We start from the raw sequence: 14,289 nt of genomic DNA on the forward strand, positions 1-14,289 counted from the left end.
GTGTTTTTGCTCCTAACTTGCAAGAAAACAAAGTTTGATTTGTGATTCCTTTTACCTTTGCAAGTGATGTTCATTTTAGAGCCCAAAAATAAACGTGATTCCTTTTAAAGCACCAAATTGAAAAATATGAAGTTATTTTTACCGAAGGAAATGTGAATTCTTTTTAACTAACTTTGAAAAAGCTAGCAAAGAAAATAAAAAAATCCTAACTTAACTCCTCCAGTCTGCAAGAAACTATTAGAAACCTGCAAAAAAATAAGTTAGTGAAAATCCCAATCACTTGGTGGGCTAGACAAGCCTAATTCGCCAAACAAGATTACAAAATTTTACCTTTGTGACAAATGTGCTATTACATAGTGCAAATGCACCACTACAAAGAGTAAATACGCTACAACGTACTACAAATGCACTACAAGATGCAGTAAATGCGCTAAACTATCCAAAACCAGAAAATAGAAAGAAGATAGAAATCATAACCCTACTGATGCAAATGCGCTATTACAAAGAATGTATGTGCTGCTCCATACTTCAAATGCGCTGTAACAGTGGGTGTATGCGCTATAACAAAGACCAAATGCACTATAACAGAGACCAAATGGGCTGCATCGTACAACGTATGCGCTAGAAGATTCTGTAAGGTTTCTTGGTCGGACCTACGCAAAATGTTAGAAATTTGATAAATTTAGGGGCCAAGCCCCATGGTGGGCGCCAAAAGTATGTGCAGGGAAGTGTGGAATCTACAAAAGAGAATCAAACAACATAAAAAACACACACGAAACATTATATTAGAGTTAGAAATCAAAATAGAAACTAAACTAAGTTAGCTTCAAAATCAAGAACCCCAAGCACGTCTCATGTTCCTCTATCTCCAAGGATCTTCAAGATTCAAGATGACTCTCACTTGGAAAAGCACTTGATATCTTAAATGTCAACCTAGAATGAGATTGAAGGATATGCCAAGATCAAAATGAATGCAACTAAGATCCTAGCTAGATGATCAAATGATATGAAAGGATGCAATGCAAGATGGAATGCAAGATATGAGACTAAGATTGATTCCAAATTGAAATCTTAGGTGTGCAAATTAAACTAACATGGAGATTTCTTATGAAATTGATATAAAATGGCTATGAATTATGCTAGCATGGAAGTGGGATTAGCATGATACTATCAACATGATGAAAGCTAAACTAGCATGCAACTAAGATGATCTAAGTGCTTGAAGATGACAAATTGAGCTCCTTGATAACCTGAAGAATGAATATAAGTTTGATGCACAAGATGATGGATCCTAAGAGTGAAGAAAGGGGCTCTATTTATAGAGAAAATAGAGAAATGGATGGCCAAGATTGAGCAATCTCAACAAGGGCTAGGATGGAAAGTTATGAATCCATGAGGGGAATTAAATCCAATCCCAAGTTGACAGATGTCACCTTGAGATGGCTTGAGAGGATGCTAAGTAAGCATTAGGGATAACCTCAAGGGATGAAATCATTGGATAATTCTATTATCCAAGGGAGCATGCTATTGTCTAATAGGCAAACTCTTGTGAAAAGTTGAAGGATAGCCAAAGAGACAACCATCATGGGCTAGGGTGATGTCTTGCAAGAGGAATTAAATGCCTTTGAAGACTTTGGAGGTTAACTTGTTGGGAGCCTTACAAGTTTGGAAGACTCAACAAGTTAACTTGTGGAAGAAGGAAAAGTCTTCAACACATTTTGAAGACTTTCCCCAAATTGGAGATTTGACTCCCCCAAATTTAGGGATGTGACATGTTTAGAAGAATTAGGCTAATTAATGAGGAATTAGAGGGGTTCTAGAACAATATTAGCATGCTAATGGAAAATGTAGGAGAATGCAAGTGGAGGGAAATAGACATTTTTAGATAAAATAAATGATTTATTTTAGCCAAAAGGGGGTGCAATTTGCATTTGTAGGATTTTGCAAGTGGGGGGACTATTCACAAATAAATAATGATCTATTTAAATGCGAAAGGATTTTTTTAATCAAACATAAATTCAATTAAAAGGGAAAAAGGGAGTTTTAATTAAATATATAAGATTACTTAATCAAACCTTAGTTTAATTAATAGGTTAGGCTAGAAGAAAAGGATTTTAATTAAATCTTTAATTTGATTAATAGGCTGATTGAAAGAATAGGGATATTAATTAAACCTTAGTCTAATTAATAGGTGAATAAATGATGATTAAATGAATAAAATTCATTTAATTAGTTGTGCAAGTTTGAGGTGTTTACAATATATATATATATATATATATATTATATGAATCAATATATATACATATACATACACACACACATACACATACATGTGTGTGTGTGTGTGTGTGTGTGTGTGTGTGTGTGTGTGCATATATATATGTATATATATGTACACACACACACATATATGTATATATATGTGTGTATATATGTGTATATATATGTGTGTATATATATGTATATGTATATGTATATATATCTACAGATATACACAAAGAAGGCAAGCATAAATATTTGCTTATGTACTACCTCAAGATAAAATTTAATGGTGGAACCAGAATATAGGTAAGGCCTAATAAAAAAGATAGAAAATTGTATATATATATATATAATATCTTGAGAAATACAAAATAAGAAGCAACAAGCTAAAGATTGAGGGAAGGGAAAGCTATAACTATGGACTAATATCTATACATGTATAAATAAGAATATACATATACATATGAGAATCCATTAACTGAAAGACCGCTGAAAGAGAAGGGTGAGAAAAATAAATCTAACAATGCTACACACATGGATAAATTGACCTCAAGGACACTATGCTTGAACCACTAAAGAAGATCCCTACAAACTAATAGGCAGATTAACCAATACCTACTCTTTCCTCCCAAATATCGTCAACTCTTTGATTAGCCAAAGAATCTGTTGTCAGATTGCCTTCCCTATAGATGTGGTTAATTGTGGAATACTTAAATCATTTTAAAAGCTCTGAGGTTCTTAAAACCAGGTTGTTCAATCTCCAATTTAGTGTCTTACCTGATATTAGAGCATTGATTTTTAGTGCAAGTCCCCTTCAATTTCCAACCTCTTGATACCTAAGTCTTTATAGAGAAAAAGACCTTCGGTAAGTGACTCTAATTCTGCCTCATTATTCGTGGAGATCCCTATAGGTTTAGAAAATCTTGCTACAATCGATCCATCCCATAAATGAATCATACCCCCTATCCCTGCAATACCTGGGTTGCCTCTAAAGGCCCCATCAAAGTTGAGTTTAAACCACCCTTTTACCGAAGGAGACCACTTGCAAATTTTCCTAAGATTTGTAGTTTTGTTCCCACCAAAACCATAAAAGGGAGGGATGATGAGACCTAGCCAATTTTTCCTAATTTTCTCATCCCTTGGAGTAAAAGGAGAGTTATTGAAGTTCCCACTATTTAATTTACAATTAGCGACTTCAATTATAGAAGCCTCAACTTTGTTCCAAAGTTGTTCGGGTGGCAAAGACATATCTTTAGAGATTATCCTATTCCTCTCCTTTCATATTTTCCATAAGAGAATCGATGAAGAAATAATCCATAGTAAACCATAAAGACTCGATCTAAGGTAGGTTGGCCATCGTAACAAGAGTTCTATCAGATTGTTGGGAAGCGCTGTGGGCCAATTTAGTTTGTTGATCAACCTCATCCAATATACATTAGTGAAATTGAAACTGAGTAACAGGTGATCAACCGGTTCTTCTACATTGAGGCATAGGGGACACTTGCTAGGACCAACATAGCCTAACTTCTTAAGCCAATCTGTAGTCAAAGTTCTCTTCTGCATTGTTTCCCATAAGAAAAGACCTGCTTTCAGAAGGCATAGTTTATCCCAGCATAAGAAAACAAGTAGCTTTGTTTTTTTAGGGTAGAGTCTATTGCGAAGGAAATTATACCAATCCTTGACCTTGTATTCTCTAGAAGGGGACTTGGATCAAATGAGGGAATCATCTTTTTTAATAAGCGTGGTCTTTCTTTGGTCTAAAACATCCTTAAGTTTCTTATTTTCCTCTCTTTGTAATCCCAAATCAATTAAACATTTCCACCTCCAACATAACGTTGGATCCTCCGGATGACTGACAATGTAGTCAACCACAAATCTACCAACCTTTGTTTCCAATGTATCTTTTAAACTCTAATCATTCAAAACCTTATGTATTGGTGGATAACCACCCTACAAATCTTCCCAAAATAAGGCCCGATCACCTTTGCCAACATTCCATGAAACATCTGGGGTAAAAACATCCCTGCAATTGACTAGGAAATTCCAAATTCTCAAGCCTTTAGGAAGGTTTAGAGTTCTAAAAATGCTAGTAGGGTCCTTAGAGTCTAGATAATTGCTTGACATAATTATCACCCATCTCCTATGGGGTTCCTTATACATTTTCCAAATTAATATGGCCCCTAAAGCCTTATTTTGGAAAGCTTGATTTCTGAGCCCTAATCCCCCTTTCTCCTTAGATCGACATAACTTATCCTATGCTATTAACATGAATTTCTTCTTATCTACCAACCCCTACCAAAAAAAGGTTCTGGGTTTTTTATCTAGCTTTTTTTCAACACCCGTCGGTAAAGGAAAACAAGTCATCTAATATTGGGGAAGGGCTGAGAGAACAAATCGTAACATGATAACTTTACCTGCCGCTGACAACCATTTACCTTTCCAATTTTGGAGTTTTTGATCTAGCTTGGATAAGATGTGTCCCCAAAGGTTGGAAGATCTCTGCCCCTTATCCACTGGGAGACCTAAATATTTGTAAGGTAAAGACCCTAGCTGAAAACCTAACACTTTGGTAATGGCTTTCTCTGTTATAGGATTTGTGTTAAAAAAGAGAAAATTTGGATTCTCCTTATTGACCACTTGCCCAAATGCTCTAGAGAACCAATCTAGAATGAGCTTGCAGTTCCTGACTTCTACCAAACTGCTTTCCCCAAATAGTAGGGTATCATCAATGAATTGTTGATGGGTAACAACGGGGAGATTGCTGGTGACTTTTATCCCCGAGATGTTACCCAACTCCTGAGCTTTTTGAATATTTCTTCCTAAGGAATCCACCATGATGATAAAGAGGAAGGGAGATAGTGGATCCCCTTATCTTATACCCCATAAAATTTCAAAGAAACCTTCTGGAGATCCATCAACTAAAACCGAGACCTTGGGACTTGAGATACACTCAAAAATTAAATTGATCTAAGCTCTACTAAAACCAAAAGCCTCTAAGCATTCACATAGGAATCTCCAGTTTACCATGGCATATGCTTTCCTAATATCTAATTTCATGAGCATAAAGGCTCGATGGTTGTGTTGGATGGAATGGATAGCCTCCCGAGCAATGATGCCTCCATAAAAAATGGATCTACCTGGAACAAAACTAGTTTGCTCCTCTGATATGATAATTGAAAGCAAAGGTTTAAGTTGGTTGGCCAACGCCTTTGAGAAAACCTTATAAATAGTGTTGCAGAGTGATATGGGTCTAAGATCACTCATAATGTCCACATTCTCCTTTTTGGGAATAATAACTAAGGTGTTATTTATTTCTTTAAGGAATCTTCCTGAGCATCTTGCCCACTCTAGGGCATCTACCAACTCATCACCTATGAAGTGCTAACAAGCTTGAAAGAAGTGTGCAGGAAATCCATCTTGGCCAAGGGCCTTATCCAGATGGAGCTAAAATAAGGCCTCTTCTATTTTCTGTTTGGTGAATTTCCGGTTTAGAAGGTTGTTTTGGTTATCATTAATAATTTTGGGGATGTTATTAAGCAGGCTGGACTGAGTTATCAGATTAGAGAACATCTCTTTACTAAGTAAACTTTGAAAGAAGGATATCGCTTCTCCTACAATATCCCTTGGCTCATCTAAGATAACCCCGAATTCGTCCCTAATATGGGTGATTTTGTTAATCCTATTTCTGAACTTTGCAGAAGCATGAAATTTTTTTGTATTTTGATCTCCTTCAAAAATCCAAGTTGCTCTGGATTTCTGCCTCCAAAAGATTTCTTCCTTAGTCAATATATCTTCATATTTTCGGAGTAACTCCTTTTATTTTAAGAAGCTATCTTGATTCATTCCTTCTCTAATGATTTTATCATTCAGAAGGGCCAAGGCAGATTCTATATCCTTCTTAGAGGAAAAGATATCGCCAAACCTGTCCTTGTTCCAATGAAGAAGTTTCCTCTTAATGTATTTAATTTTGGTTACAAAAAAATAGAGTTTTGATCCCAAAACATCCACCTCTTTCCACCATTTTTCTACATTCTCCAAAGAAGTTTCATTTTTCATCCACATATTTTTGAATTTGAAAGGGTATCTCTTAGGTTTTAAGTTCTCCTCAATGGTTAATTACACCAGAAAATGATCTGAGCCTGAAATGGGGAGGATGGAAGCCTTAAGAAGATAATGAAATTCCAAGATATTACCTTTGAAGAGGAGCCTTTCTAAACTCTCTACAATATTACTGAACCCCTTCTGTCTATTGTTCCAGGTGAAGGAGCCATTATCAGTATTGATGTCTATCATATTGTGATAATTGATCCAATTTTGGAAATCTATCAGAGCTTAGGGTTCTCTTCTTAGTCTCCTCGATTTTTCTAAAAGGTCAGCTATGGAATTGAAGTCTCCCCCTAAAATACAATTTCACTCTGGATGTGATGCTAATAGTTGACCTATTTCATTCCATACTATTATCTTCTCATGTGTAGGTATAGGTCCATAAATATTGAAGAGGGTGAAGTTAAAATTACACCTAAGATGATTGACAAGGAAGAACATCCAAAACTTATTGCATGCGATGTAAAATTGAAATCCTTCTTGGATCCTAGATGATACCCAGACCCCCAGAGGCTCCCTCTACAGGAATCGCTTCCCACTCTAGTTAAAACTACTTTTGAGGTAAGGATGCAATGCTTTAGAATGCATTGCTTGTTAGGGCCATTCAAACCCCTAACATTCCACATAATGATCTTCATGGTTGACTGGGAAGGTACTTCCCCTTCCCTGCATTTAGAATAGAGGTTAATTTGGCCTATCCTACTGCTTCTCCATCCATATTTCTAAGTTCAATTATAGATTTCCTTCCTCTCTTCTTCAAGGATGAACCACAATTTGGTTTAGTCTTACCTCCTAAACAATTACCTAACCCCAAATTACTTCCTCCTATGGTCCCTTCATCACCATCTAAAGGTTGATCTCCTTCTAGATCTTCCTCTCCAACAACCTCTTCCAAAGCTGTGAATTATTTAAAGAGGCCCTGGGTCCCTAAACCAATATCCCCCATCTCATCCAGATCTGGGAAATTAACTACATTCTGATCAAAGGCTACATATTGATCCAATAACTCCAACTGCTCCTGCACATCCGCTTTTAATTCCTCTGCTCCTAACAATAGTTTTTGTAGTTCTGATATGTTGTCAGAGACAAATTGCCTCTTTGTTAGGGAGATCTAATACTGAGAGAAAACTGAGAGGGGGGGGGGTGAATTGGTTTTCTAATCAGAACTATTGTAGATTATAACCTTTATATCGAAGCATAAGAAAACCAACACAATGAAAGATAAAAAATGAAAGCACAATACACATAACAACAATATTTTGATGTGGAAAACCCGGTAAAGGGAAAAACCATGGTGGGAAACCCTAACCACAATTTGATAATACTTTTGTAGCAGTATGTGAAATAATTACAATGGGAATTGCACTTGCAATCAGGCCAACATCCTGGAGCTCATTGCTCATCACAAAAGAGAAGTCTCAATGACTTACACAAGTATCAGACTACAATGCGGAAAGAATGAACTGTGAAAGTAACATCTCCTAAATCTTGATATAGTTCCGGTTAAGCATAAATGTCTACCCTGCAACACCAAAACCTTTCACTAAATGATATAACAATGTTTGCACATAAACCTTACTCTAATAATGCAAACACAACCATTGATCCCATACCATACCATCGATCCCAAAAACCATATCCAATTACATGAATAAGTCACCTATAAATACAGATCATCAAGCTTACTGATAAGGTCGGCTATACCCTAAACCCATAATTACAAAAATTACATCACACGATATCACCAGACCAAGATTATGATTTACATTATATAGCATGGACCTAAAACAAATTCCCAAATCAAGAAGCACCTTCGACACACTTGAAACCGTTTCTATAAGTTGGACCAAAATCATCTAACCAAATCATCAAATATCGTTAACCGGTAAAGCTAACCGGTACTGGGAAATACCAACTAGGAACATAAGTGATAGCTACCGGAGCATCAAATCATGAACCAATAGAATATGGCAAGCATAAAACCATCCTGAATAAGCATCCAAAAACTAAAACCAGGGATTTGATCAGAATCACAGCCAAAACCAAGATAAACACCAAGTCTAATCGGGATAGGTCCAACCGGGATAGTAGAACCATATCCAACTGAGATACAATGTTGACATACATGACAAAACTTAACCAAATCCAACATATTGCCAACAATCAACAATCACTGTTGAATTTTCTGATGTTGCTGGAGTCATTGGTTCAATGTTTTGAACAGATTCTTGCACTACCGGTTCTCGTCTGACAGATTTATATTTTGGTCCGTAGTCATATGATCTGATCTGATTATTGCCTTGCTCATCCATCTTAACATTTATGCTCTCCATTATCCTATTAAATCTTTTTTTATAACATCTATATGCTTTGCTCTTAGTAGAATAACCCAAAAATATTCCTTCATCACTTCTAGGATCAAATTTTCCGAATGCATCATCTCTTCTCATATAGCATTTACTTCCAAATTTTTTAAAATATCTGACAGTAGGAGTATAACCAAACCACAATTCATAAGGAGTCTTACCGATATCACCTTTTATGTGTACTTTGTTGAAAGTGTATACAACGATATTGACAACTTCTCTCCAATAGATATTAGGCAATTTAGCTTCAGTCATCATTGTCCTTGCAACATCCAATATGGTTCTATTCTTTCTTTCCACTAATCCATTTTGTTCTGGGGTTTGATAACTCAATGATGAACGGATAGTACCAAACTGGTATTGAGGGGGGGGGGTGAATCAGTACAGTCAAAAACACAATCCTAAACTGGTTTGTCAGCAGACATTATGCTTTCACAGACAAACAGTAACACCAGTCTTAAGCAGAGTACAACCGACAAAACTTAGAATAACTGAGACAAGCATAAACCGATTGACACTTATCTTTTCATATAGTCTAACACATCATTCCATTTTACCCTAGTGCATGAACAGGTAATCTATCATCAAAGATATATATATAAACAACTAGATCAACATGATTCATCGCTTGATAGAAAACAACGTATCATCACATATGACACACATATTTTTCATGTGGGGAAACCCAACTGGGAAAAACCACGGTGGGGATGAATACACACAAGCTATTTTTGAACTCTTTAGAAGTCCACTCTGTTAGAAGCCTTGTTCGGTTAAGGACTGATACAATAGGTTCTATTAGGAACTCATCTTGTTAGGGATCACCCGGTTAAGGGATGGCGAGAATACCCGGTTAAGGGTTAAACCCTGTTAAAGGTTACCTTGTTAGAGGATTTCAAGAACTCAATGGTTTTGAGTCACCCTGTTAAAGGATTTACAACAAGCCGGTTAAAGCTACCCTGTTAAGGGATTTCCCAACTATTGAGGTTGTTAGAGATCAACGGGTATTACAATGATCTAGTAACAACACTCAATGCCAATGCAGATCCACTTTAGCTCCTCTTCACCTTCTGCACTTACGCTCTACAGGTATCACTTCTCTCATCTAGTCTGACAAGAATCACGTATCTCTTCTCTTGATACAGACACACAACTTTTGCCAACAACGTCAGAAAGAAACACAACATTGACCTTATAGGAAACAGATAGGTTGGTAGCATAAACACTAAACCCTAAACCTGTTAGGTTAAGCAATTCAAACAGTTCAATCCTAATTGTTGAGCACATTGCATTAAATGCAACAGTCTTGATCCAATCTCAAGACATTCTCCATCGTTTGTTTTCCACCGATTTCATGGCGGCTGATAACCCATCACGCGTTATCACCGGTTATAGACTTCACACATTCCCGAGGTAGATATGAACAATCTCCTTTATGCAAGATCCTTCATGCACACAAGGTTGATGTGGCAACACAATTTGTTCTTTGTTATACTGCTAACTCATCACACAAAGTCATCGATTGAGCCACACAGGCTTGAAGCACTTCAACCGGAAACTCTAAAGTTGAGACTACCAACCGGTAGTCATACAAAGCTTCCATGTGTCGGTTCCCATAACCACATGCCGATTCACCTTAAACAAACACACCGCTTCACTTTGGCACAAATGTCGGTTCACAGTGTTATACCGGTTCTCTTCTCTTCAGTATATTGACATCAATGACAACATACAATGTCATTATGTCCTCATACCAGTTCACATAATGCCAACAATCTCCCCCTTTGGCATTGATGGTAATATACAAAGATATCTCTCTACTTCACATCTTCTCCCCCAATTTCTGCAGATATCTTCTCCGCTTCTCTTCTTCTCCCCCTTTGACAACAATACCAAAGTGGAGGCACAAGCTTCCCTATTCCATTATGCTGCTTCCCTTGAGGAGTAGCATCCTTCAACACATCAATCCTGAAGAAAAATTTGTCTATGCAATACTTGACTGATGTGGAGCATATACCTTTAGTTTACTTCTTGAAGGGGAAACACCCCTAATTCACCTCTTAAGTACATAAATGTAGCATTTGGGAGAGGCTTGATGAATATGTCTACTAACTGCTCCGTATTGGAAACATGTTCCAGTGCAATCTCTTTGTTTTGAACCTTTTCCCTCAAGAAATGATACTTAAGCTCAAAGTGTTTGGTTCTAGAATGTAAAACCGGATTCTTGGAGATGTTGATTGCACTAGTATTGTCACAAAATATACTTACTGGTTCAGATACAGGAACTTTGAAGCCATTTAATACATGCTTCATCCAAATTGTCTGAGTGCAGTTCATGAAAGATGCAACATACTTTGCTTCCGCTATAGACTGAGAGATACAACTCTGCTTCTTACTCATCCATGAGACCAATCTACGACCGAGAAAGAATGCACCACCAGTTGTGCTCTTCCGGTCACCTACTTTACCTTCCCAATCAGTATTTGTGAATACTTTCAAGTTGAAATCCTTGATATATGGATACCACAATCCATAATCAATCGTTCCCTTTAGATACCTAAGAATCCACTTGACTACAACCAAGTGGGATTCTCTTGGACTTTTTTGGAACCTTGCAGTAATGCCAACTGCATGTGCAATATCTGGTCTGCTATGCACTACATAATGCAACTTACCAATCATTGATCGGTATTCCTTCTCATCAACCAATGCTGAGTCATCCTCTTTGGATAATTTACAACCAGTCACCATCGGTGTACAAATCGGTTTGCTATCTTCCCTGCCAAAGATCTTCAACACCTCTTTGACATACTTGGACTGAGTGATAAAGATTCCATCTTTCATCTGCTGGATCTGTAGTCCAATGAAGAACTTAATCTCCCCTATGAGTAACATCTCAAACTCTTTCTTCATCTCAGCTGCAAACTCATGACTCATCTTGTCATCTCCACCAAAGATAATGCCATCAACAAATACCTCATAGATCAAGATCTGATCTCGTTCAGACTTCAAGTAGATATTGCTATCTTCACTTGTTCTCTCAAAGCCAATCTTTAAAACATGGGAATGCAGGCGTTCATACCATGCTCTAGGTGCTTGCTTTAGACCATATAAGGCTTTATGTAGCCTACATACCATGTCACTATCTTCAGATAGGGCAAACCCATCTGGTTGCTCTATATACACCTCATCTTCAAGTACACCATTTACGAATGCAGATTTTACATCCATTTGATATACTTTGAATCCTTTAAAGGCTACATATGCAAGAAGCATACGAACTCCTTCCAATTTGGCTACAGGAAGAAAGGTTTCTCCATAGTCTTCTCCTTCTTCTTGGGCATATCCTTTGCACACCAGTCTGACTTTGTTTCTAATCATTGTGCCATTTTCATTCAGCTTATTTTTGAAAACCCATTTGGTACCAATGACATTTTTATGCTCCAGTCTTGGTACCAAAGACCATGTACCATTTCTCTCTATCTGGTAAAGTTCCTCTTCCATTTCCTTGAGCCAGTCTTCATCTTTATGTGCCTCTTTAAATGATTTAGGCTCAAATTCAAAGATCATACATGAGTTTTCTTTGACCTTTCTTCTTGTAAGAATTCCTGCATGCCTATCTCCTATGATCTATTTAGGATCATGATTCAGCTTGATATACCGAGGAATGGTCTTGATAGATTCCTCTTTCTTTTCTTCTTCATCCTCATCTCCATCAGTATCAACATCTACATCTACGGGTGTAGGAACACTGTTACTGGTACTTGGTTGATTGACAACTGGTTCATTTACCGCTTGCTCACTACCGGTTTCCTCAGCTTTCTCAGAGGTTTCATCAACTCTTACATTGATGCTTTCCATAATTCTTTGAGTCCTATTATTGAAACACTTGAGAGCTTTTCTCTTGGTGGAATACCCTAGAATATTCCCTCATCACATTTCGCATCAAATTTGCTCTGGTGTTCGCTCCTCTTAATGTAACATTTTCTACCAAACACTCTAAAGTAGCTAACCATAGGTGTCTTACTAGTCCAATACTCATAAGGAGCCTTATCCTTACCTTTCTTAATGAGTACCCAGTTCATTGTGTAGACTACAATGCTCACCGCTTCTCTCCAAAAGGTGTGAGCTACCTTTCCTTGAATCAACATAGTTCTAGCTACTTCAACCACAGTCTGGTTATTCCTCTCTACTAGGCCATTCTGTTGTGGAGTCCGGGGGGTAGATAGTTGCCTCTTGATGCCATGTTCTTCACAGTACTTGTTGAATTCACCGGAAGTGAATTCCCCTCCTTGATCAGTTCTCAGGCACTTGATCCTTTTACCGCTTTCCTTCTCCACTAATGCTCTAAAATCTTTGAACTTTACAAAAGCTTCAGACTTATCTTTCAAGAATGTGACCCACATCATTCTTGAGCAATCATCAGTGAGAATCATGAAGTACCTATCACCTTGTACACTCCTAGTTTTCATAGGACCACACAAATCAGTACGCACAAGATCAAGCAAATTGTTAGCAGTGAAAGGTTTACCTTTAAAGGTTGAGGAAGACATTTTCCCCAATTGACACTCTTTGCACAAGGTATTATCCAGTTTGCTTAGCACCGACAACCCTCTAACTGCCTTGATCTTACTAGCCTTCACAATGTTTTCAAAGCTTACATGGCAGAGTCTGCTATGCCATATCCAACTATCATCAAATCTAGCCATAAGACATGTACTTATATTTGCATTTAGCTGAAATAGATTATCTTTGGTCTGCATGCCGGTGGCCACCAATTCACCATTCTTTCCTTTAATTCTGCACACTCCATTCTTGAATTCCAGAGTGAGACCACTGTCATTCAGCTGGGTAACACTCAGAAGGTTGTGTCTGAGACCATCAACCCAATACACATTGTCAACACTACTCCTTCCATTCAGAGAGATGGACCCTCTGCCTTTGACCATACATGGTGCATCATTACCAAAGCAAACCACACCACCATAATACTCTTCCAAGGATAGAAACTTGCTCCGCTCACTAGTCATATGGTGAGAACAACCACTCTCAATAATCCACTCATTGGAATTATCAAACCGGGAGACAAGAGCCTTCTTGTCTGACACATCTTCCTTGATAGCAACAAACACAATATCTTCATTTTCTTCATCTTCTGATTCCTCATCTGTGACACCTTCATCAACTGCCACAAAACTATTTCTCTGGTTTCCTCCTTTGAATTTCTTGAACCTTTCTGGTTTGTCCTTGTTGTCACCATTAGGATAGTTTACAACTCTATGTCCTATCCGGTTGCAAGAAAAGCATTTCAAAGGGAGCTTACCTTTGTATTTGCCAGTTCCTTTAGGGAGTTTCCTGGCAAGAAGAGCTTCAAATGCCATCAAAATCTCCTCATCATCCATTTCTCTGCTTTGTCTTGGTTCACCACTAGTGCTAGCTTCTTTTCTTTTTCTGGATGGTACAATAGAAGCTTTAAAAGCTGATTTAGTCTTTTGAACACTACCATCAAAACTATTTAGCCCATAGGCTGTCAACTTTGCAATGATGGACTCTAGGG

Source organism: Cryptomeria japonica, chromosome 1 (genome assembly GCF_030272615.1).
Source record: "Cryptomeria japonica chromosome 1, Sugi_1.0, whole genome shotgun sequence".
NCBI lineage: Eukaryota > Viridiplantae > Streptophyta > Pinopsida > Cupressales > Cupressaceae > Cryptomeria > Cryptomeria japonica.